Raw genomic sequence first — 23645 nt, forward strand, 5'->3', positions numbered from 1 at the left:
TCCCCTGAAAACATGATTTGTGAATTTTTGGGGGGTCTCTAAAATACTGACAATAAATGCTATTTTTGCCATGCATTTCAAATTTTTCTGTAATTTTCTGTATCGTCATCATCGTGTATAATAATAAAATTAGGCTATTTTGATGTATTAATGATTTGCGCACAAATTCACCGTAATAGACAATAGCATAAATCTATGGGGTTGCGGGCGGCACTGCAGATATACCCTACTCGTAATACGCATGCAACATGCATGCTATTCTTGCGTTTACCATTCGGAGCGTGGCGGCGCTGCACTGCAGTCTGCACTCTGCAGGCACAAATAGACGCATCCAGGATAATGTCGAAAGTTAAACGGAATATCAAAGAAGTAAGCCTTCTAACCAATTTTGATTTTACAAAGAAGGCGAAGCAACCTGCTGCGGGGACTACTTCTGTGACATGCAGATTTTGAGAATTGGGCAGACCATCAGGACAGGTGGGTGGCGATAATGTTGAATTTTTTTGCCTACTGGAGATGAGGAGTGACTTTTAATAAAACTGCAAGAAAAAGAAATGTAATTCTCTCCGCGGCAGTGAGCTGGAGTCTCTCTCTCTCTCTCTCTCTCTCTCTCTCTCTCTCTCTCTCTCTCTCTCTGAGTCGGCAGTTGCGAGACTCGGGGAAACGCTCTGAGAATTTTTTTTTGCGCCCCCCCCCCCCCCCCCCCCCCCCCGCTCCCCCAAAGATCCTGGTATGGTTCGCACACTGTTGGCATGACCATTGATATTGACAACTGGGTATGTGTTTGAGGTGTTTTGTGTTAGATTCAGATTCAGATTTGCATTCAGTCAACTAGGCTTGCACCTGAGGAATGTGATCGCTGCCAGAAAACTGGAAAATCTTTGACTGCTGCACAGCCGTTACAGTGTATAAAGGTAAATGTGTATAGTGGTATCTTGATATTATACAACAGCTAACTCTTTCAGTGCCACTCACGAGATTTCTCGTGTTTTTTTATAGGTGGTTGCTAGCCACTCACGAGATTTCTCGGATTTTTCTTTATTTTTTTTATTTTTGCGATCTGAAAAATTATTGCATCACCCGAGCCTACCCGAGTATAGCCGAGGGGCGCCGACGATCACTGTGGAAAAAAGCGCCCCCTGTCGTCTCCCAGATGACATAAGTGATTTTGGAATGGACTCAATGAAAATGAATGGGGAAAAAAATCCGGTACTCCACATTTTCCAGTTCACTGATCCAGCCGGGGTTACCACTGGAGCCTCAGATCCCCGCGGATCATAGAGATCTACTGTGTCGCGTTGGATCCATACACTTATCGATTTTTTCGAATGGTGATCAGGAATTGGAATATACCAGTTGGATACCATCTGATGTTAGGTAAGGACTCTGTGTTATCAGTGGTAGGATAATCGGAGTAAGTTTGATGAAGTTATAAGCTGTTTTGTGAAATGTCTTCTTTCGGTTTCATTGTAAAAGTCAGAGAGGAAATCAACGGGGCGATTATCAGTGCGCGGCCGTAATGTGCGTGCGTGCACGTATAATATTGATCATCTAGCGTTTATTTGAAAACGATTCATAAAAAGGCCGACGAATATCAACGTTGTGGAATATTCCACTAAAAGACGATTTTCATAGAATGCTCCAGAATGAGCTGTTTTTTATATCAAAACGGGGGCTTTTCTAACTGCTCTGAAACGGAAACGACGCGATAAAAAAAGAATCTGCCTTCACAGCACTGACTGGAAAATAGTATTTGATAATGCGATGGGCAGATTAGACACATAGCCATAATTTAAAACATAGATTAGGCGATATTAACGTTAACATTGGCACCGATGGTGGCATTCAAGCGGTAAAACGGAAAACCAGGCATGGCATTGAAAGAGTTAACACATTGAGTGCCACGGACGTGTTTTGTTGTTAGTTCATGCCGACCTTTGAGTGCCCCCGACGCTATATAGCGTTTGTTTGTCGTTTTTTTTAAAATGTATTGGCGATTTGAATTCATATATATATATATATATATTTTTTTAAATGTTTTTTCTTTTCTTTTTCTTTCATACACAGAACAAGACATCACAATACAATAACATTAATAATAATAATAACAATGACAACAGCGACAACTACAATAATAACAGTACAAGAGACAGGCAAACAAGAAAAGGTAAAAATAATAAAAATTAAAATAAATGTGGCTCTTATGTGTGTGTATTACCTATGTGTGCTATATATGTGTGTTCTACCTACCCATGTGTGCGTGTGCATTACCTATGTGCGTGTTTTATGTGTGAATGTTTAATATGCCTGTGTAATTTACACGTGCATGTTGCATGTGTGTGAGTGATGTGTGTTCTATGTGTGTGCATGCGTACATAGACGCCTGCGCAATAGAGCACGGGAAGCGGGTGCTCTACGACTATTGAACATGGGGGGGCAAACGCTGGTTTTGCTCCCCCACTTTTTGATCATATGAAAAATATGATATACCCCCCCCCCCCCCATATATAAATCTAAGCATAACTAAGTAATTTCAATCAAATTAATAATACGCAATGACACTTAATAGCAAGTTTTTAAGTTTCCAAAGATTGTGTGACCCCCCACTTTAATGGTTTGATCCAGTGCCCACGGGCCACGGTTCGTCGGCATGACGTATACGACATGTTGGGGGAGGCGGCTTTTTCGAAAGCCCTTGAAAAATTCAGACTGGATATTGGATAACATTGTGACTGGATTATTCTTCGGCGTTTACATCAAAATGGAGCAAATCATCATGTAAGTCGAACACTGTGACTGTATACTAAATGCGCAAACAGATTGAAACTGAATATTTCTCGTATGGTGAGCCTCGGCGCTGCTGCGCTGCACCGAGTGAATCCAGAGATACGGGATGGTGCGCAGGCGCTGTGATCACCCAACGGCGGAAATAATGCCGCTTTGAGCAGTTTATAAAAAAATATTAAAAATATTTATTAGCAACGCCGAGCTTTCAAACCATCCCGTATCTCTGTGCGAACCCCTCGTGCAACTGTGAGCACCTTTGTAATGTCTCTGTGATACTTGTATAACGAACGGTTCGGCCAGAACCAGTCCTTCATGGTAAATCTAGGTTGGTTTCCCATTGAGGAGCAAGTGACTGTGGATTCACTCGGTGCAGCACAGTCACGAAAGGGCTTAACATGGACCCTGATGTAAACAAGACAAACGTCTTTCTCTGGTCTGCATCGCCTTAACAATTGTGTGTATTGAGCCGTACTGTATTGTACCCATTCTGCAATCTGTTAAATAAAGTTTTCATTCATTCATTCAGCCGCCGCGCTCACTGGGGCTATTGATAGCGTCAATTAGTTGTTGTTGTTGTTGTTGTTGTTGGTACTGCGCTGCGGATGTGAACGGGGCCGGAGGGGCTTTGGGAGGATGGGAAAGTTATTATTATTATTATAATAGTAATTGGCTATCATACGTGCCTAGCTAGCGTTAGCTAAAAGAGCCCTCGCAGTGAAGTTATTATTATTATAGCTATCATACTGCAATATAAACTGAGTTTTATAGTGAAAAGAGCAGCTTTATTTTGGTCAAGATTGAAGGCTCTATATTGCAGGAAATTGCACATACAGGTGTTCATTAAATGTTAAAAAATCCGCTATAATTTCAACTATAACTAGGCGGCCATGCATGCGTATATGTGTGGTGTGAGCGTGTGTATGTGTGCGTGTATATGTAAGCACCTTTACATTAATTACGGTTCCCTCGGCAACCATACCAGCACAATCGGACAAAAACAAGGCAGCATTGGTCTATAGGGGGGTTATGGCCGGGTAATGGGGAAACCCACCAAGTACAGTGGCAGACAGTGCAGGTCCGATATGAGACAGATATGGGTCCCATATCTCATAGAAAGTGTCCAGTTTAGAGTGCAGCATGCACGTGATGTATTTACAGGGAATGCATTCCATTATGTTATTGTGCCATGACCTCTTTGATGGGACCTCGTCCTTGATCCAGAACAACAGAATGTTCTTCCTAGCAGCAAATGTCAACAGATTGAACAGTCTCTTATGTTTGAAATTGGCAATATGAATATCTGGGAGGCCTAGTAAGAGGCAGAGGGGATCCAGTTCGATTGGGGTCTGAAATATATCAGATAGTTCCTCTACGATGTCGAACCAATAGCTCTGAAGCTTTACACAGGACCAAAAGCAGTGGACGTGGTTTCCAGTCTCTATCTTGCATTTAAAGCAGAGTGGGGATGTATTGGGATCCATTTTACTCTTAAGGGCAGGGGTAATATGAATGCGGTGCAAGATTCTAACTTGGATAGACTTGGTGCGGTTGCAAACAGAGATTTTTTTTTTGCGTAGGTCCATGCATCCTGCCAGTCTACATCCGTGATATCTATGTCCAAGTCTTTTTCCCAGGACTGTTTAGTAACAAGGGAAGATAAAGATGAATTAAGGTTTAGAGTACTATAGAAGATAGATATTTGTTTTTTAGGAATCTGCAAGGAGAGGGCTTTCTCCACCTGCGAGGTGGAACTGTTAATTAACAGTGAGGAGTCCTTGGTGATAAACTACCTAATTTGTAAGTATCTAAAAAATTCCGTTTTCAATAGACCATACCGCTGCTGCAGCTGTAGAAAGGACATTAGGGTCTGGCCATCAAACAAGTGGCCAAGATCAGTTATGCCCTGCGTATGCCAGGGCCCTCATTCATCAATGTGTGCGTAGAACATGTTCTATTACCACACGTAAGCACAGAATGTAGAACCAGTGTACGCACAGGGAAGTCGGGATTCATCACACGTGTGTACGCAGGCTCTACGCACACCTGTCATGATGAATATGACTTTGATCCTACGTTTGAGCTCGTGCACTGTTTTAAGTATTTGCATACCAGAAACGCCCCGATTAACCATATACGGTAATGGAATACACCCATGAAATGTGGAAAAATGGACTAAGCCGAGGGAAGCGTGTCATGAGACAGGCTGACAGACGTGTACACTTACGGTGATGTCGGATATGATATCTATTAACCATTGCTGCCTGGGCAGCGCAAACACTAATAAATACCGCGCTGGAATATGACTGCCTTTTCCTGTGTTGTTTGATTAATACCCAGGGATTAAAGTTCTCCTCAATTTTATTCCAAATCGCGATGGATCTCCCGTCAATTTTCTACCTGCTGCATATGATTTCTAGAGGCATACTACAATCTATTTTGATGTCAGTATTGGGTAGCCTATATAAACAATAATACGAGAGCATATACAAGAACAATGAATCTCACTGCATGTATGATGTAGCCTGCCTTTCAATACATGAACTTGAATTCCATCATGTTTGTGTGCGGGACTCACAAGGCTGTTGTCACAATGGGTGGTACCGGTACAGTAATAATAACAGTCCACACAATATCACGATCCATGCCATAGCCTATGTTCTATTAGGACATGATCTGTGACGACAAATGTTCTAGAATGTTTGATTAAGATATCATACTCTGACAGCATGCCTATGATCAACAAAAACGCGAACTTGAATCCCATCATATACATAGTCTGTCCACTATCTGGTGTCATTGCAATGCGTTTTCTATTCTTTCTTATACAGTAAAAAGGGGGAAGAACACTATATTCATATGACTTGTATTCTGCTTACAGCTTCGAAATTCCACTTGTTTCGTTTAACGTAAAGCCTTTTAAATATAATCAAAGCGTTCCCGTGTTTCTGCGGTCTGCGCAAAATAATAACGAGTTGAGCTTTATGATTTATGATGAATTGAAAATGGGGGACCCTGATGTAAACAAGACGAAAGTCTTTCTCTGGTCTGCATCCCCAATTAACAATTGTATGTACTGAGCTGTACTGTACTGTACCCATTCTGCAATCTGTTAATAAACTTTTCAATCAATCAATCAATCAAGCTACGCGGAGCGCAGTCAGTCAGTAGCCTACACCCCGTATATTCCGATAACGCTATATAAACCATGCTGCATTCATTCTGAGAGAAAGATCTATTATTCCAAATGCTATTTATAGGGTTTTGACCATAATTACACTACTGTTGCTATTTTACAATGAACTATAATGAACTACGGTTCGTACAGAACATGCCAGTGTTATTATGCACAGAAGCTCATTTCCTTGTTGTAATAATATATTCTACCACTGGGCGTCAGGTAAGTGTGCTCTGACCTGTGCGTAGACGTAAGCACGGAGTCAAGTTCAAATCGAAATTGATGAATCCCACTCTTTGCTTAGAAATGATCGTACGCACAGGGTAAGCACAGATCTGTGCGTAGAACACGTTGATGAATGAGGGCCCAGGTCTTGAAGCCGCCGCCAATTTGGTCTGGCTTAAAGTCAGGATTGCCTACGATCGGGGTAAGAGGAGAGGTCAGCTTAGCTCGGCCCTCCACCTTATGGACAGTCTTCCAGGCCTTGACGGAGCATAGTGTGATGGGGTCTGAGCATATTTTCCTAACAGACTTAAAGTCTTTGATAAATAGTAGGTTCCATAGGGGGGACTTAGATTGCGAGGATTCAATGTCTAGCCAGATTGATAGTGGGTCTGATCTGAACCAGCCGACAAGTACCCTAAGGTGTGCTGCTAGTTGATAATGTCTAATATTAGGTAGGTCTAGACCCCCATCTTCACTGTCCATCTGTAATTTGGCCATTTTCAGACGCAGTTTCTTCCCATTCCAAATGAATGAGCTTAGCCAGCCTTCTAGCACCTTGATAACCTTGTTTGTCAGCAGCACTGGGATCATTTGGAGAGGGTATAATAGTCTGGGGAGTACGTTCATTTTGACGAGGGCTATCCTACCCAGCCAGGAGATTGGTAAAGGGGCCCATCTAACTAAGCCTGCCCTTATGGTGTCTAAAAGGGGGGGGAAATTGGCCTTAAACAATGTATCATAGGTGGGTGTCACAAATACTCCTAAGTAAACAAAGCCGGAGGGCGACCAGCGAAATGGGAAGGGCTCGGGCAGGATCAGAATGGATTTAAGTGTCCCAAGTGGCATTGCTTCGGATTTGGAAAAGTTAATTTTGTACCCCGAGAAGGTTCCAAATGTGGAAATCATGCGGGTTAGACATGGAATGGAAGAGTCAGGTTTAGATATAAAGATCAGTACGTCGTCCGCGTAAAGAGTGATTTTGTGTTCCCTCTCGCCCACCCTAATACCTGAGATCGCGGCTGACTGCCTTATGGCCTGAGCGAGTGGTTCTATGGCCATGTCAAATAGTAAAGGGCTAAGAGGGTCCCCTTGGGGGTTCCCCCGTTGTAGAGGAAAGTTGTTAGACCTAAGCCCGTTAGTCAGGACCGCCGACATCCGTGAATTGTAAAGAACCTTGACCCATTCAATAAAAGTGTCTCCTAGGCCAAATTCAGCGAGGGTTAGAAACAAATACGGCCATTCTACACGGTCGAATGCCTTCTCCGCGTCGAGAGACAGGAGCCGTCTCATGTTGTCGGTAGAGTTCCTACCCTTAATAAAACCAGTCTGATCTTCGTTAATAATGAAAGGGAGTGTGGTAATATTGACCTTGAATTCCATAACTAATATGTGTGAATAATTAGAAAACCATAACATTATGCCTTGTATACTTTTTAGCAGCAGAGAGGCTGCAGGGCTAAAATGAGGAACGATTCTAGAGACAGTTGCATCAGATAACAGCAGGAACAGTTATTTCAACCCCCACTAGCAACACTAACAAAGGAACTGAAAAGTCACACTCAAATGTTAGCAGATGTCAGCCGACAGCAGAGACCAGATAACTGGCTCTGATAAGTATAAGACAGGACTAAAGATCATTAATCAACAAGGACATGGTTCAAAGTTAAATGAAAAAGCATGATACTTGATTGGCTTTGATTGGATTGACAACTCTATAAAGAAATCAATAAAAACAACTATATAGATATTTAGAATTAAGAATCCTGGTATAGTTATCACAGTTATACGAAGGAATGTTGATGCATTCAGAGGAGACTTGAGCAGCCAAGGAGGGGGGTCATCAAAAGCGCCCTCCTCTGTACTCATCAAAAGACCACACCGACGGGGGCCATCGGCGGCCCCCCTCTGTTTACTGAAGGAAGACCCACACAGGAGATCGAGGAGGTGGGGGCAGCCAGCCCCCACAGAGGAAACCAGGAAACGTATTATTAAAATGTGCTACTATTGGTGGGAAATTATAGTATTTAAGAGCAAAACAGTGTTAATTCAGGAACCCAGACCGCCCCCAGGTCTGCGGCTCCCCGCTCCCAACCCAGAGAATGCTGTCGGCTGATTTTCATGTAAGTAAGCTGGATGGTCCCAATGGTTGGTTAGAACCATTACTTATGGTTCCATTACTTAGAAACCAGGCTTACTCATATGAAAAGGGGCTTACAGTAGATTCTCTATTTTCATTGATGTTAACAATGACTGTTGTATGTACATGTTGGGGTTTTGAGATGCAAACCTTGTTGATCCTTTGTACAAAACAGACATGTTAATGTATTCTGATAATCCTTGTATGTGAAAAGCAACCTTTTTATTCACTCTGGGCCGCCGAGACAAATAAATCCATGAGTTTGAATTCGAACTCTCCTGTCTGGACTGCACGTTTATTCCTTGCTGGCTATATTGGAAGTCAGATGAGGAGACCAAATTCTATCACTTATGACCCTTCCTTCCTCCTTCCAGATAGCGATCTCATTGTACTGTACAATAACCTTAGATATTGATAGGATTATACGACAGGAGTACTTTTTCTAGGCGCATGGACAGGATCTTGGAGAGCAATTTTTGGTCCGAATTAAGTAGGGCTATAGGACTATAGGAGGCATTGACCCTTTTTAAGGAGAAGGCAAATATTAGCCTCCCGTAGGGACTGGAATAATATCCCAACCTCAGAGGAGTGATTAAGCATTGCCAGCAGGGGATCCAAGAGAATATGACCAAATTCCTTATAGAATTCGCATCCGAAACCGTCCGGGCCCGGAGCCTTACCAGATGGCATACCCTTAAGGGCGCACAGAGCTTCTTCCTTCGTAATTGGGGTGTTAAAGAGCAAGTTCTGATCTTTCGATACCATAGGGAGGCAGTGGCGGACTGGCCATCGGGACGTTCGGGACGAATCCCGATGGGCCGGGACCAAAGTGGGCTGGTCCAAAAAAAAAAAAAAAAATTATCCTTTTTTTTTTTTTTTTTTACTTTTTTCCTTTTTTTTTGGCCAGTGTGTGGGCCAGTGTGTGGGCCAGTGTGTGGGCCAGTGTGTGAGTCGGTGTGTGGGCCACTAATGTGGGCCAGTGTGTGGGCCGGTGTGTGGGCCAGTGTGTGAGTCGGTGTGTGGGCCACTAATGTGGGCCAGTGTGTGGGCCAGTGTGTGGGCCAGTATGTGGGCCGGTGTGTGGGCCAGTATGTGGGCCGGTGTGTGGGCCAGTATGTGGGCCGGTGTGTGGGCCAGTATGTGGGCCAGTGTGTGGGCCGGTGTGTGGGCCAGTGTGTGGGCCACTAATGTGGGCCGGTGTGTGGGCCGGTGTAGTGTGTGGGCCGGTGTAGTGTGTGGGCCATATGTGGGCCGGTGTGTGGGCCATTATGTGGGCCGGTGTGTGGGCCAGTGTGTGGGCCGGCAATAAAACAATAAACAAGTTGCATAACCTAAATCAGATTAAAAATGATCACAGTTCTGGTTTGCCTTAAGATGCAGTTTAAGATGGGTCTTGAACATGGAGTATGTAGGGCACTCTCTAATCACAACTGGCAGGCTATTCCAGTAGTTACCACTTTTAACAGAGAACACAGTTTTTGCAATGGTAGTATACCGAAAAGGCACCTTACAGTCCCCTCTACTGATGGCCCTGGTGGTAATGCCAGTGTCTGCTTTCTGTTGGATGAACTCATTCAATGGGGGAGGGGCAAGTCCATGCAGAACCTTGTACATGAAGCAAGTATATTTGAAAACTTGGAAATTCTCGAAACTTAGCATGTTATGTTTTTCTAAAACATTACAGTGATGAAATGAAATTGGTTTCCTATCAAATACTTTTATGGCTTTTTTGTAGAGTAATTATATTGGTGTAAGAGTAGTGACATATAAAAGAGACCAGTTGATAAAACAGTAGGCCTACTTGATGTGTGATAAAATCATTGAATGCAGAAACATCCTTGCAGCATTAACTGGCAGGCAGGGCCTGATCTGCCTGAAGTTTTCGATGTTAAACTTGACTGTTTGTCACTTTCTTCACATGACTTTTTGAAGGTCAATGTAGAGTCCAATGTGACCCCAAGATACTTGAATTAATGTACAATGTCCAGCTCCGCTTCTCCCAGAAACACATTAGAGTGAGTGACCTCTACTGGTGACTTTGTGAACATCATACACACTGTTTTCTTGGTGTTAAGTGAAAGACATGCTTTTGTTAGCCAGTCTTGAATGAGACATGAGACATCAGTGAATGAGATTCACGTTTCCTCCCAACTGCGAGTAGGCCTAGAAGCGCAGAAATGTAGAATGCAAAAAAAGAAAGGGTGGAGCTGAAAAAGCTAGAATTAAAAAACTAAAATTGCTAGTAAAAGACGCAGAACAATGTTCTAAAATTACAGACATGTTTACCCGCTGCTGCTGCTAATGATGATGAAGTTCAAGTGGAAGGAACCAACAGTAACATGACAGGTGCATGCAGTAGCCTAGTGCATATTCTACTGTTGGTGTCTGCCGGTTCATGAGGGCTAGCTAGCCTATACTAGCTCTTGCAGTGATTTCAGTCATTCTATTACAAGACAATGTGCTTTCCGTATTCCTGATTCCTTACAGCACGTGGACATAAATAGTTGTGACTCGTGACGTTTTTTCTCTGACTAAAAGTTTAGTTAGCAATGTTAGGACTAGTGCCCACCACAGCATCAGAAGCTAAAGTGCTAACCTAGAGAGCCAATCAGAACCTAGGACGGGCTGCAAATGAATCGGCTACTAATATTATAATAGTAAATACTAAAATAAAATACTATTATGTTCCCTTCCAAATTTTCATGTTGATATAATATTGGTAATCTAATTGATTGAATTGATTAGTTGCCATTTTACATGCTTAAATAAGATGTAGGCCTACCTTAGAATTCCCAACTGTTAGCCATGTTCTCGATCTGTATATGATTAGTCTCATCTACATGTTTGTAAATAACCACAGCTAACTAGCTTAAGCTAACAACTAGGTCAACTACTACCCCGTAGTTAAACATATGTGATTGCATATAACTGCTACAGCTAAGTTGGTAGTTAGCCTATTCCATTAATGTTGAATGTATTTATGAAGGTTGTTGATGGTGGTTGGCGCTGATTAGCAGACATGATTCCGTCAGTCTGCCACAGGGCAGCTGTGTTTGCTGATGCTGCTCACAACCACCAGTAGTGTATGACTGTGTGAGTGTGAATGCTTGATGGTTTCTGTGAAGCGCTTTGTGGAACAATGCTGATATACAGTTAAGAATGAGTAATTCGCTTTTGGTTTTTAAGAAAAATTTGTAAAGCTATTTTTGAAAACTACAGGGGTGAATAATACTGTTTTCTTTTGCTATTTTCTTTTAGAATACTGTTTTGGAGTCTTAATTTTTTTAATTTCTGTTTTTTTTTTATCCACTTTTTCTCCCATTTTCTACATTTTCTCCCATCCCAATTTCGTATCATCCAATTCAACCCTCCCCTGTCACGAACGCTGTTTCTTGCCTCCCACAAGCCGGCTGCAATGTGGACTAAGTCATACATAGCACAAGTCCCCTCCAGTACTTGAGGTAACAGCAGTCGCATCTTTTCACCTGCGCAGCTCGATCTCTCAGTGGCGAGGAGTAACGCGTGGGAGGCTCATGCTGCCCCCGACACTTCCTGATTCTACTGCGCAGGCACACCAACCGACCTGTAGGAGTCGCTGTCCACAACGCCCAATCCCCACCCATCAGTTTCCCACCCCCTAATACGGCCAATGTGTATTAGTATGAACGACCAGCTAAACTGAAAGCAATGTGGAGCGCTGGGCTCGAACAGGCGAGCCCAGCGTCTCCAGTATTTGTGGCGAGCGCCTTGCCCACTACGCCACGTAGCCGCCAATTTTTAAAATTTTTGTTAAGAATATAGGACAGGCATATATAAGCATTATGCTTCAGTCTGTACCTTTTCAGTCACTGTAAAATCAAATATTGTTAAATGATGGGGTATATTGTATTGTGTGAGATGATGACTGAATAAACTACTACTACTACTACTACTTTGGGTGTTTTCAAAAGGCTGAAAAACGCTGTATGAATTCAAGCCATTATTATTGATTGCTGATGTTCTTCTTATGCAGTTGACTCTGAGGAAAGAGAGAGAGAAAACAGGCTCTTGGAATGGGTGTCTGGGAGGAAGTGGGGGGTCTTTCAATGTTGATTAAACGGCAAGCAACTAATGTCATGAGTGCCAAATTAAAGGACAATAAATCCAATCTAACTGAAATTGTGTAGCACAGACCTTTCTATTAGGGATGCTCGATATTGGCTTTTTTTACCGATACCGATATACCGATATTGTCCAACTCTTAATTTCCGATACCGATATCAACCGATATCAACCGATACCGATATATGCAGGGTTTCCCGCCCCAAGAAATGGAATAATTTCAGGTAATTAACATTACATATCTCTTGTTGTGGAATTAACACAACATTATGCATACTTTTGACAATAAATAAAATCAGAATTGGTTCTTACTTGCTTGCCTGGGTAAATAAAGGTTATAGAAATGTAAATAAAATATTATTTCTTTAAAACCGATACCGATATTTTTCTATATCACATTTTAATGCCGATATCGGCCGATAATATCGGTAGGCCGATAATATCGGACATCCCTACTTTCTATGGATCAAAACCTCAATATTATTATGGTGTAGTTAATACTTCATGTATCCTTAATCCCTAGGCTAATGAGGCACTAAGATGTTAGTAAAAAAAAAACATATGCCAATGACGGGAAGTAACGGTATATGTATGTGTGTGTCTGTGTGTGTGTGTGCACTGTGCATGAGTGCACATCTAGGGGCGGTGTGTAGATTTGGTCTCCCTGATGTTGACTCCTTAGCCACAGCCTTGGGTTGTTTAATACTGGACAAGTGTTTCATAACGCCCGTTGTGTGGGCCGGTTTCGGGGCCGGTGCGTGGGCCGGTGCGTGGGCCGGTGTGTGGGCTGGTGCGTCTGAATGTCCCGGGCTGAATTTGTGTCCCAGTCCGCCACTGTAGGGAGGTGCAAGTCAGCGAAAAAAGCTTGCATGTCAGAGAGAGCACTATCGGGTCGTTCAGTCCTATAGAGTTGGGCATAGAAAGAGGCAAACTCTTTATTAATAGTTTTGGTGTCAAAGGACCTGCCCCTGTTGGAGTCCGAAATTGAGGCTATTACTTGGGTGTCAGCCCTCTTTTTTGCCAAGTTAGCTAGGCACCTGCCAGGCTTGTCACCGTGTTCGTACATTCTCTGTCTGGCAAATCTTTTAGCGTCCTGGATCAGAAGAGTGTTTAACGCGGTTCTGGTGGCCGTAAGCTCTATAAGCACAGCCGGGGCTGGGTTTGAAACATGTTGATTCTCAAGGTCGGCTAGTTTGGATTCAAGAAGTTTGCATTGTTCATTTTTCTTGCGTTTCTTGGATGACACGTAAGACATAATCAGTCCGCGAGAAAAGACCTTGGATGTTTCCCAGAGCAGAGATGGGTTATCCGTAGAATGTGAGTTAATTGAGTAGAACATTTAAAATTCCGATTCGAAATAGGAGACGAACCTATCATCCTTGAGGAGGTATGGGTTAAGACGCCAACGCCTCGACAGCGCCTCTCTTCTGACAAGGAGTAGACCAGATATATAGGGGCGTGATCCGATAAAACAATACTTCAGATTGTGCAGGACGATACTAGAAAGAGCTTAGAGGAAGGGATGAAGAAATAGTCTATTCTACTGTTGCTCTTGTGTGGGCTGCTAAAAAAGGTGAACTTCAGTTCGGATGGGCAAAGGGTTCTCCAGACATCTGAGAATCCAATGTCTTTGCATAGGGAGGAGAGCATCTTTGCTTGCCTAGAGGGGGAGCCAAACTGGGTGGGAGTTTGTCAAGAGACGGTATAAGGTTAGGACAGTTAAAGTCTCCGCCCACAAAAGCATTCTCAGAGGCCAGGCCATTAAATTCAGTAAATATTTTGGATAGAAAGTCAGGGGAGTAGCCTGGGGGACAGTATACATTCATAAATGTCATTTCTTTACCCTTAAGAACCCCTTTGATAATCACATAGCGACCTTGGCTATCTAAAGAGGAAGTTATGAGTCTAAAGGGGAGATTTTTATTGATCAATATGGCCACTCCCCTACTAAATGTAGAATAGTTTGTGGCGAAGACCTGTCCCACCCAACTCTTTTGGAGTTTAATGGTGTCGTTGGGTCCCATATGGGTTTCTTGTAATAAAGCAATAGAAACATTCTCCTTCTTTAAAAAGGTCAGAATCGCCTTTCTTTTCGCTAGTTTCTGAAGACCTCGAACATTCCAGGAGCAGAGCTTAAAGCTCTCAGAGTTAACCGTAGCCATATAATATTAGGGGGTGTGTAGACAGGGCAGATGTTACAGGTACCAGGATATGGCACCTGATAGCAGAGATATATTTAACCTATGAAACAGGTTGTAGTTAGTCATTTGACAAAGGAAGGCGCAGACATGGTGTTACTGGTTCTGAGTCCTCTCCGGTTGTGTATTTCAACAACGTTTATTTATTCAACAGAATAATCAATCAATCATCATTATATACTGTACATTGTAATTACTTATGTTTTTATACATATTTGACGTCTTAAGTATAAGCACGTGAGAAGGGAAACATTCTCCTGTTAACCTCTGTCTAGGCATGTCTAGGCATGTTGGAAGAGACCATCGTATGTCTTCTTTTAACAACACTGTCATTCTCATTGTCTGTCAAACAATTCCTTATATCAACAATAGCTGTTACCTTTATCATCATTCGTTTATCATCAGTCATATCCACTATTCTCTAGTGTACAGAAATACCTCAACACCTCAGTGTCACTCATATTTGTGTTCCAGCTCAAGTTCAATTGAAACTCAAATGTGCAATGAAAGTGCATTTATATATATTTATGTATCTGGCCGTTCTCAGCCTTACTAGGAATTTGCTAAACCGTGACCATGGTGTAACTCAAGGGAATAGATTTATATTTACATTTAACGGAGAGCGGGATAGAGAGAGAGAGAGAGAGAGAGAGAGAGAGAGAGAGAGAGAGAGAGAGAGAGCATGCGGGATGCTCTGGTGTTTAGCTACCCTCTAGGTAGTGTAAGCTAAAGTAATTTCCCTCTAACCGTCTTCAATACTTGTACACAATATACACATTTACTAAACAGCAATTCAACCCAAACAGTATGTACTTCAAAACATAAACCTTTATAATCCCCTTGGAGATACTTAACTCCGACACGTTAGTGATTAAATGGGCAATTGTATTTCAACACTATTTAAATGTACCACGAGACACGGCGCCATCAATAGACGGTCAACTTCTAAACCACGTTACTTGTCGTCTTAAACTTCTTAAACTTGACTCAAACATCGACAATAGTCACTTCATTGGACCCTCGACATTGCATGTATCCTTGTTAACCTTTATGTGTTTTTTTTTTTTTTTTTTTAATCTTTTTCCCCCTCCTTTTTCCTCCGATTTTCTCCCATCCCAATGTTAGTCGTTATGCCAATTCCTAATCCCCTTCCTGGTCGCTGCGCACTTACCCCCCACAGTCGGTCTGGGAGAGTGGAGGCTATCACGTGCTTCCTCCGACACACGTCTAGCCAATCAACCGCTTCTTTTCACCTGGCAGCGCGGACTCTCACTGAGAGGGTGTAATGTGTGGAAGGATCACACTACCCCCCTTAGATCCTATCTGCACTGAGCAGGCGCCCCGACCGAACTGTAGGAGTCGCTGTTTACAACGACCCGGGCCCACCCCGCCAGCTTTCCCACCCTCTAATACAGCCAATTGTATTAGTGTGAACGGCCAGCCAAGCTGGTGACAACGCCGGAGCTGTGAGCTGGATTCGAACAGGCGAATCCAGCGTCTCCGGTGTTGGTGACGAACGCAATCTCCGCTACGCCACCTGACCGCCACCTTTATGTGTGTTTTGTAGTATATTACCCACCTATGAAACAGGTTGTAGTTAGTCATTTGACAAAGGGAGGCGCAGACATGGTGTTACTGGTTCTGAGTCCTCTCCAGTTGTGAGACTCAGTTCGCCTCGTGTGTCCCTAAACGGCAAGGTACAGTTCCCTGGAAGGCGAAGCCACTAAACACAAGTCCTATACTGCCACCTATTGACCAAAGTATGTTAATGTCTCCCATTAAATATAATATGACTGTTCTACCTTGTTTCTGATGGAGGTAATCCTGTACCAGTATGTTCACACTGTTTTGACACATTATCTAAAGATATTAACGTGATACCACTTCTAGTGGGTATCACACACTCCCTGACCTTAAAGAAAATGGCTCCTGACATTTCCGAAAATCACCAAACACAACCACTCAATTTCACCCTCAGGCTCGAACCCCTAACAAACTCACCATGTGGGTGTCGGTTGGACGGTAAGCATACTGGGCATGTTGTGGAAGGCTGTAAAAAATTGGATGCAACCATGACATTACGAAGGGTATCAATGGATGTGGTAGTGGACTGTGGTGCGGTGCGGGCGCTATCGGTGGCCACTGTACTGTGCATCCTACTACTGAATTCACGGTCACCTTGTTCTGCACTGACGGTTCACCTAGCACATCATATGTGAGACATTGTCTAGGCCTTCTGTCACGGGCAGACCTCCTAACCTCTGACTGGACCTGCTCTACCAGTGAGAGTGGAGGGGTACGGAGATTGAGCTGGGCTACGGGGGAGTGAGCTTGGGGATGGGGTTGGGTTATTGGAGAGTGAGCTTGGGGGGCCTCCCTTTCCTCTTCTTCCTCAGATTCGCTAACATCTTCATCCGGTCTGGCCAAGACAGGTACGTTTCCATCCGTGTTTCCTCCCCTGTCGTCTTCACTCTCAGGGCACAGGCCTGGCATGACTTCAGGTCATCGTTCACGGTGTCCAAGTGATTTTTCCTCTGTCCTTTCAACAGGTATCCTTAGCCAGTATCCTCTGCCACTGTCATCATCCGAATCACTGTCAGTGCTGTCCCTTGTCTCTACTTGTCTTTGTGTGTCTGACATTCTTCCTTGTCTTGGTCTGTCATTCGTTTTCTTCGCAGGGACAGTTCTGGCTGGCGGTGGAGTCATTTCCACGGGCAAATCATTTACCAGCAGTAAGAGATTTCGGTGTAGTGTTCTGGTCTTTTTCTGGTCTCCATGTTCAGGGCAGACAATGTATTTTTTTTTGTATTTATTGGTTTAAAATACAGAGACAGTGCATATTAAGAAACATTTGACTGTAAATATGCCAGTTTAGCCAAGCTGGACTCTCAGCGAGCTGGCTTTTGACCACGTAGATCGCATTCTCCCAGTACAATCTCAACTTGCCTGGTCCTCCACGCTGACTGAGGTTTCTTACCAGAACTCTGACTCCTGACTGCAGTACTACTCCTTTTGTTTTCTTGTCGTAAGCTACTTTTCCTCTTGCACTGGACTTTTTGCTATGCTCACAAGCAATCCGGTAGGCTTCAGACATCTTCTCAGCCCATTGCTCCGCGTATCCTCTGGGTGAGTACGGTTCCTTTTTCTTCGTTAACCCAAACAACAGGTCAACGGGGAGATGTGGATGACGACCGTAGAGGAGGAAAAAGGGTGAGTAACCCGTCGATTCATGTTTGGTACAGTTGTTTTGTCCTTCCACTGCAATTTCTCATTTTCAGTCAATGTCCTCAACATCTGTAGTATGGTCCGATTGAGCCGCTCCGCTGGGTTGCTCTGTGGATGGTAGGGTGATGTTCTAGAGTGGCCGACCCCAGACAGCCGTTGCAGTGCTTGGAACAGTTTATTCTCAAATTCTCGACCCTGGTCATGATGTAGTTTCGAGGGATACCCGAATTTGGGTATAAAGTCATTAAAGATACGCTCTGCAGCTGTTTTCCCACTCTTGTTCTTGGTGGGGTACGCCTGGGCGAACCTAGTGAAATGGTCGATCACCACTAGGATATATTCATACCCTCCACGACTGGTTTCCAGATGTAGATAGTCGATACACACAAGTTCTAATGGGAAGTTGGAGGTGATGCTGCCCATGGGAGCTCAAGGACATCTTCGGGTCACATATTCTTCAATCTCTCTGGACATGAAAGTCCAGTAGAATCTTTCTCTTGCGAGGTGGATCACTCTTTCCGTTCCAACATGACCCATCTCATTATGTAGATGTTTCAGGGCAAGTGTTCTTTTTTATTTATTTTTTTTAATCTTTTTCCCCCTCCTTTTTCCTCCGATTTTCTCCCATCCCAATGTTAGTCGTTATGCCAATTCCCAATCCCCTTCCTGGTCGCTGCGCACTTACCCCCCACAGTCGGTCTGGGAGAGTGGAGGCTATCACGTGCTTCCTCCGACACACGTCTAGCCAATCAACCGCTTCTTTTCACCTGGCAGCGCGGACTCTCACTGAGAGGGTGTAATGTGTGGAAGGATCACACTACCCCCCTTAGATCCTATCCGCGCTGAGCAGGCGCCCCGACCGAACTGTAGGAGTCGCTGTTTACAACGCACCCCGGACCCACCCCGCCAACTTTCCCACCCTCTAATACTGCCAATTGTATTAGTGTGAACGGCCAGCCAAGCTGGTGACAACGCCGGAGCTGTGAGCTGGATTCGAACAGGCGATGGGTGACGAACGCAATCTCCGCTACGCCACCTGACCGCTCAGGGCAAGTGTTCTGTACTTTACAGGGAGGACCAACTGTTGGTATTGATTGGTCTTTCTGTAAAGGAGATCATTGTCAATATGTAATCTGCTCCATTCATGAAGTAGCTTTCGGGTTGCTGCGCTTACGGTTCTTCGTACGTCGTCTGACAATTTCGTGTTCGACTCTTTCAACTCCCTGATCGTGTTGATGGCTTGGTCCTCTTTTTGGGCCTTCACCAGTTCATCGTGACTGATTGTTTGTAGGTGTGGGTGAGACTGCTGGTTTGAGTCTGGGGACGCGATGTTAAGCGCCGCAACCCATGCCACGTCTTTCCTTTCAGCTGCTTGGCTTCCTTCCCACGTTGCTCGTACTGCTTCATTGGAGAGCTCTTCTGTGCAGGTTCTTTCATATCTCTCCATATCCAGGGGAAGGCGGGAAATAGTGTCTGCATCTATGTTGGACTTTCCGGGTCTGTATTTGATGTCAAACCGGAAGTCTGCCAGTTCTCCAACCCACCGATGACCGACTGCATTGAGCTTGGCAGTACTCATTACATAGGTCAACGGGTTGTTGTCGGTGTAGATAGTGAAGTGTGGGGCATAATACAGGTAGTCACGGAATTTTACATAGACAGCCCATTTCAATGCAAGGAACTCCAGTTTTCCACTGTGCATATGGTAATTACGTTCGGCTGGTGACAATGTTCTTGACCCGTACCCGATGACTCTCAGTTTTCCATCTTGATGTTGATACAGAACAGCTCCCAGGCCTTGGTCGGAGGCATCAGTGTGCAGCCTGAAGGGTAGGTTGAAATCGGGATATGCCAAGACAGGGGGGTTTGTGAGAAGGTCAATCAGTTGTTCAAGTGCTCTCTGCTGTTCCGTGGTCCACTCTATGGGCTCTCTGGAGAGCAACTGGGGGCGTCTGATGTTCTTACTCCACGCTGGGGCTGGGGTCTTTCCTGGCTTGATTTGGAGTAGCTCTTAGATGGGTCTGGCAATTCGGGAAAATCCTGAATGTATGAACGGAAATATCCCAGGAATCCTGTTATTTTCCTCACTTCGCCGACAGTTCTGGGTGTCTTACTTGACATGGCTTTCACGGCTTCAATGTCTCGTGGGTCTATCTTGACCCCTTCTGCTGACACAAGGCGACCCACGTATCTGACTTCTTGCTTGAAGAGGTCACACTTCTCAGGTCTCAATTTCACTCTGTGACGTTGAAGGGCTTGGAGAACCTTGCACATGTTCTTCAAATGTCTTTGCGTAACAGAGTACGTCGTCAAGATACGGGATACAGCATTCGTCCCTGAGGGGACCTAGCATCTCCTCCATGCTCCGTTGGAACATTGCAGGGGCATTTGAGAGTCCAAATGGGATGCGAACCCACTCGTAAAGACCCCACGGAGTGATGAAGGCGGTGAAGGGTCGTGAACCCTCGGCGACCCTCTGCGACCCTCGGTGGTAAGCTTTCCCTTGGTCTAGGATACTAAACCAGGTATAGCCTCCAAGAGTGTCAGTCAGGTCTTGTATTCTAGGTAATGGATGACGATCGGGCACAGTCTTTTTGTTCAGGAGGCGGTAGTCGATGCATAGCCGTAGGCTGCCGTCCTTCTTTCTGACGCAGACTACTGGGGCAGAATATGGAGACTTTGACTTGACTATCCAACCTTTCATTAACAGTTCCTGTATGTACTCTTTTACTTCTTTAAACAGTGGCTTTGGTACTGATGAGTACGTCTTCTGGACCGGGACAGTATCATGGAGAGCGATTGTCATCTGCAGGCTCGGGATGCACCCAATGTCACTACTGTCTTGTGCAAAGGACCCAGCCTCTTCACAAAGCATCCGGTTGACTATTGTCTGTTGTTCGTCGTCGAGGTGACTGAGATCGACGGGGGTTTGAACGGGATGGAGCTGGGAACAGCTGACGTTGTAGCAGCACGGTTGGGGGGTACCGTGGGCTGGGAGATTTCAGGTGAGTAGGTTGGGATGGGGGTTTGCCGTGGGGAGTCTGTCGTGATGACTTTCCCAACACAATGGATGCTGCCCAGAGCTGTCTTCCTGGGGAGAGTGACGGTATGCTTTGTGTTGTTTCCCACAGGCACGGTGACATACGGCTTCCTGGGGTTTTGCGCTTGCAGCAGGCCTTCTCCAACATCCAGTTCTGCCAGCGATAAACTGCTGTCATCTGGTTCGAACAGGAAGGTGGGGTCAGACAGTTCCACGTGGGGTGGGATTTGGCACTTGACCCAGGCCACTTGATCGGCGGGGATGACAGTGGCTTGTTTACCTGTTTGTAGGCAACCAACCTGCACAGGGGGTCTGTCAGTCTGGATATAATTCACCAGGAGTTCTGCCTTCTCGGCTGGTAACACCATGGCGTTACAGAGCAGGCTGGTGAGAGTTGGGATCAGTCTTCCAGGTTGTTCCTGTATCATCACTTCCAGCACATTAAAACCCAGTAGGTGTCTCTCAAGAACAAGGCTGCTTACAACAAACAAACTACAGATAGCTAATGTTGACGCTGCCATTTTGGTTCTGGGCGATTTCAACAGCGAGCGTCTTAAAAAGGTGTTGCCGAATTTCTATCAGCATGTGACCTGTCCCACCAGAGGCGAGAACATATTAGACCATGTATACTCGCAATTTAAGAATGGGTACAAGTCACAGGCTCTTAGTCCATTCGGTAAATCGGACCACGCCGCCATCTTTCTTTTGCCAAAGTATAAACAGAGTCTCAAGCGAACGCCGGTAGTATCGCGAGAGGTTAAGCGTTGGACTGTGACGTCAGAGGAGACACTCCAAGCTGCACTTGAATGCACAGACTGGAGTGTATTCCGTGATAACACAGCCAATATTAACGAATACACTGAAACGGTGATTGACTTTGTCTGTACTCTGGTAGAAGAAACAATCCCCTCTACCACAATTAGAATCTACCCAAATCAAAAGCCCTGGGTAGATAAATCCGTCCGTGAGGCTCTGAAAGTGCGCACCTCAGCCTACAACACCGGGCTGGTGACAGGCAACATGGAAGAACACAAGACGGCAAGATACAACGTCAGGAGAGCAGTAATAGAGGCAAAACGGCATTACAGGGATAAAGTTGAACTTCAGTTTGAACAGGCTGACTCTAGAGGTATGTGGCAGGGCCTCAGAACAATGACAGATTACAAAGGCACCTCCCTCAAACTGAACAGTGACATCTCCTTAGCAAATGATCTCAATACCTTCTATGCGAGGTTTGAGGCTGTGAATAACAACACCAGCCTACAAGCCACGGCATTGGGGGGGGGGGGGGGGGATCTGCTGATGGAGACTCAGTGTTCAGGGTAACAGAGCATGAGGTGAGGCGGACCTTTAAAAAAGTGAATATCAGGAAGGCAGCAGGACCGGACGGCATCCCCGGCCGCGTCCTAAAAGTCTGTGCCGACCAACTGGCCCCGGTATTCACTGACATCTTTAACCTGTCCTTAGAACAGGCTGTCATCCCCACCTGTCTGAAGAAGTCCACCATCATCACTGTACCCAAAAAATCTACGCCCGCTTGCCTCAACGACTACCGCCCTGTAGCCCTCACCTCCATAGCCATGAAGTGCTTTGAGAAGCTAGTGAAGGGCTACATCTGTTCCTCCCTCCCCATCAACCTGGACCCCCTGCAATTTGCATACCGCCCTAACAGATCCACGGAGGATGCCATAGCCCATGTGCTGCACACAGCAGCATCACACCTGGACAAGAGGCAGGGGAACTACGTGAGAATGCTGTTCATTGACTACAGCTCAGCATTCAATACCATAGTCCCCTCCAAACTCATAGCCAAGCTCAGGGACCTGGGCTTGAACTATGACCTCTGCCAGTGGGTCTTGGACTTCCTGACGGGCAGACCCCAGGTGGTAAGAGCAGGCAACTGCACCTCCTCATCCATCACGCTCAACATAGGGGCCCCCCAGGGCTGTGTTCTGAGCCCCCTCCTCTACTCCCTGTACACACATGACTGCGTGGCACAGCGGAACAACACAATCATCAAATTTGCTGATGACACAGTAGTGGTGGGCCTGATCTCTGCCAACGATGAGAGGGCCTACCTGGAAGAGGTAGAGAATCTGTCACAGTGGTGTCAGGAGAACTGCCTCTCCCTGAACGTCAGCAAAACAAAAGAGATGATTGTGGACTTCAGGAGGTCGGGGGTCAAGGACTACAGCCACCTCAGCATCGACGGGGCACCGGTTGAGAGAGTGAACAGTTTCAAGTACCTCGGAGCCCACATATCCGAAGACTTGACATGGACCACACACATTGACAGTGTTGTGAAGAAGGCACGACAACGCCTCTACTTCCTCAGGTGCCTAAGGAAGTTCCAAGTCAGTCAGAAGATCCTTAGGAACTTCTACTCATGTACAATCGAGACCATCCTGACTGGCAACATCACCTCCTGGTTTGGGAATAGCACTGCACAAAACCGTAGCAGACTACAAAGAGTGACACGTTCAGCCGAACGCACAATTGGAGGGGGGCTTCCCACCCTCCAGAACATTTACAACAAGCGGTGCAGGGGGAAGGCTAAGAGAATCATCAAGGACTCCAGCCACCCGAACAACTGCCTCTTTGAACTGCTGCGGTCAGGCAAGCGATACCGGAGTCTTAAGGCGAGCACAGAAAGACTCAGAAGAAGCTTCTATCCCCAGGCCATCAGGCTGCTCAACGAACAATAAACACTATGCAACAACCATCAAATGCACACAGCACACACATCCACACGCACAC

The 23645-nt window shown here is 45.1% G+C and overlaps 1 protein-coding gene across 2 annotated transcripts in view; it reads left to right on the forward strand.

The window, feature by feature from the left end:
• The first annotated feature begins 2675 nt into the window (after positions 1-2675).
• rrh (retinal pigment epithelium-derived rhodopsin homolog) overlaps positions 2676-23645 on the forward strand; it is a 111058-nt gene continuing 90088 nt past the window's right edge. Inside the window, exon 1 of one of the 2 annotated variants that reach the window (XM_084309847.1) lies at positions 2676-2778. The gene's annotated coding sequence lies outside the window, so the exon portion shown is untranslated. The remainder of the gene's footprint in view (positions 2779-23645) is intronic. The other variant, XM_084309846.1, reaches the window with a different exon arrangement.

The sequence above is a fragment of the Notolepis coatsorum genome (genome assembly GCF_963971535.1).
Source record: "Notolepis coatsorum genome assembly, chromosome: 3".
In the NCBI taxonomy this organism is placed as follows: Eukaryota; Metazoa; Chordata; class Actinopteri; order Aulopiformes; family Paralepididae; genus Notolepis; species Notolepis coatsorum.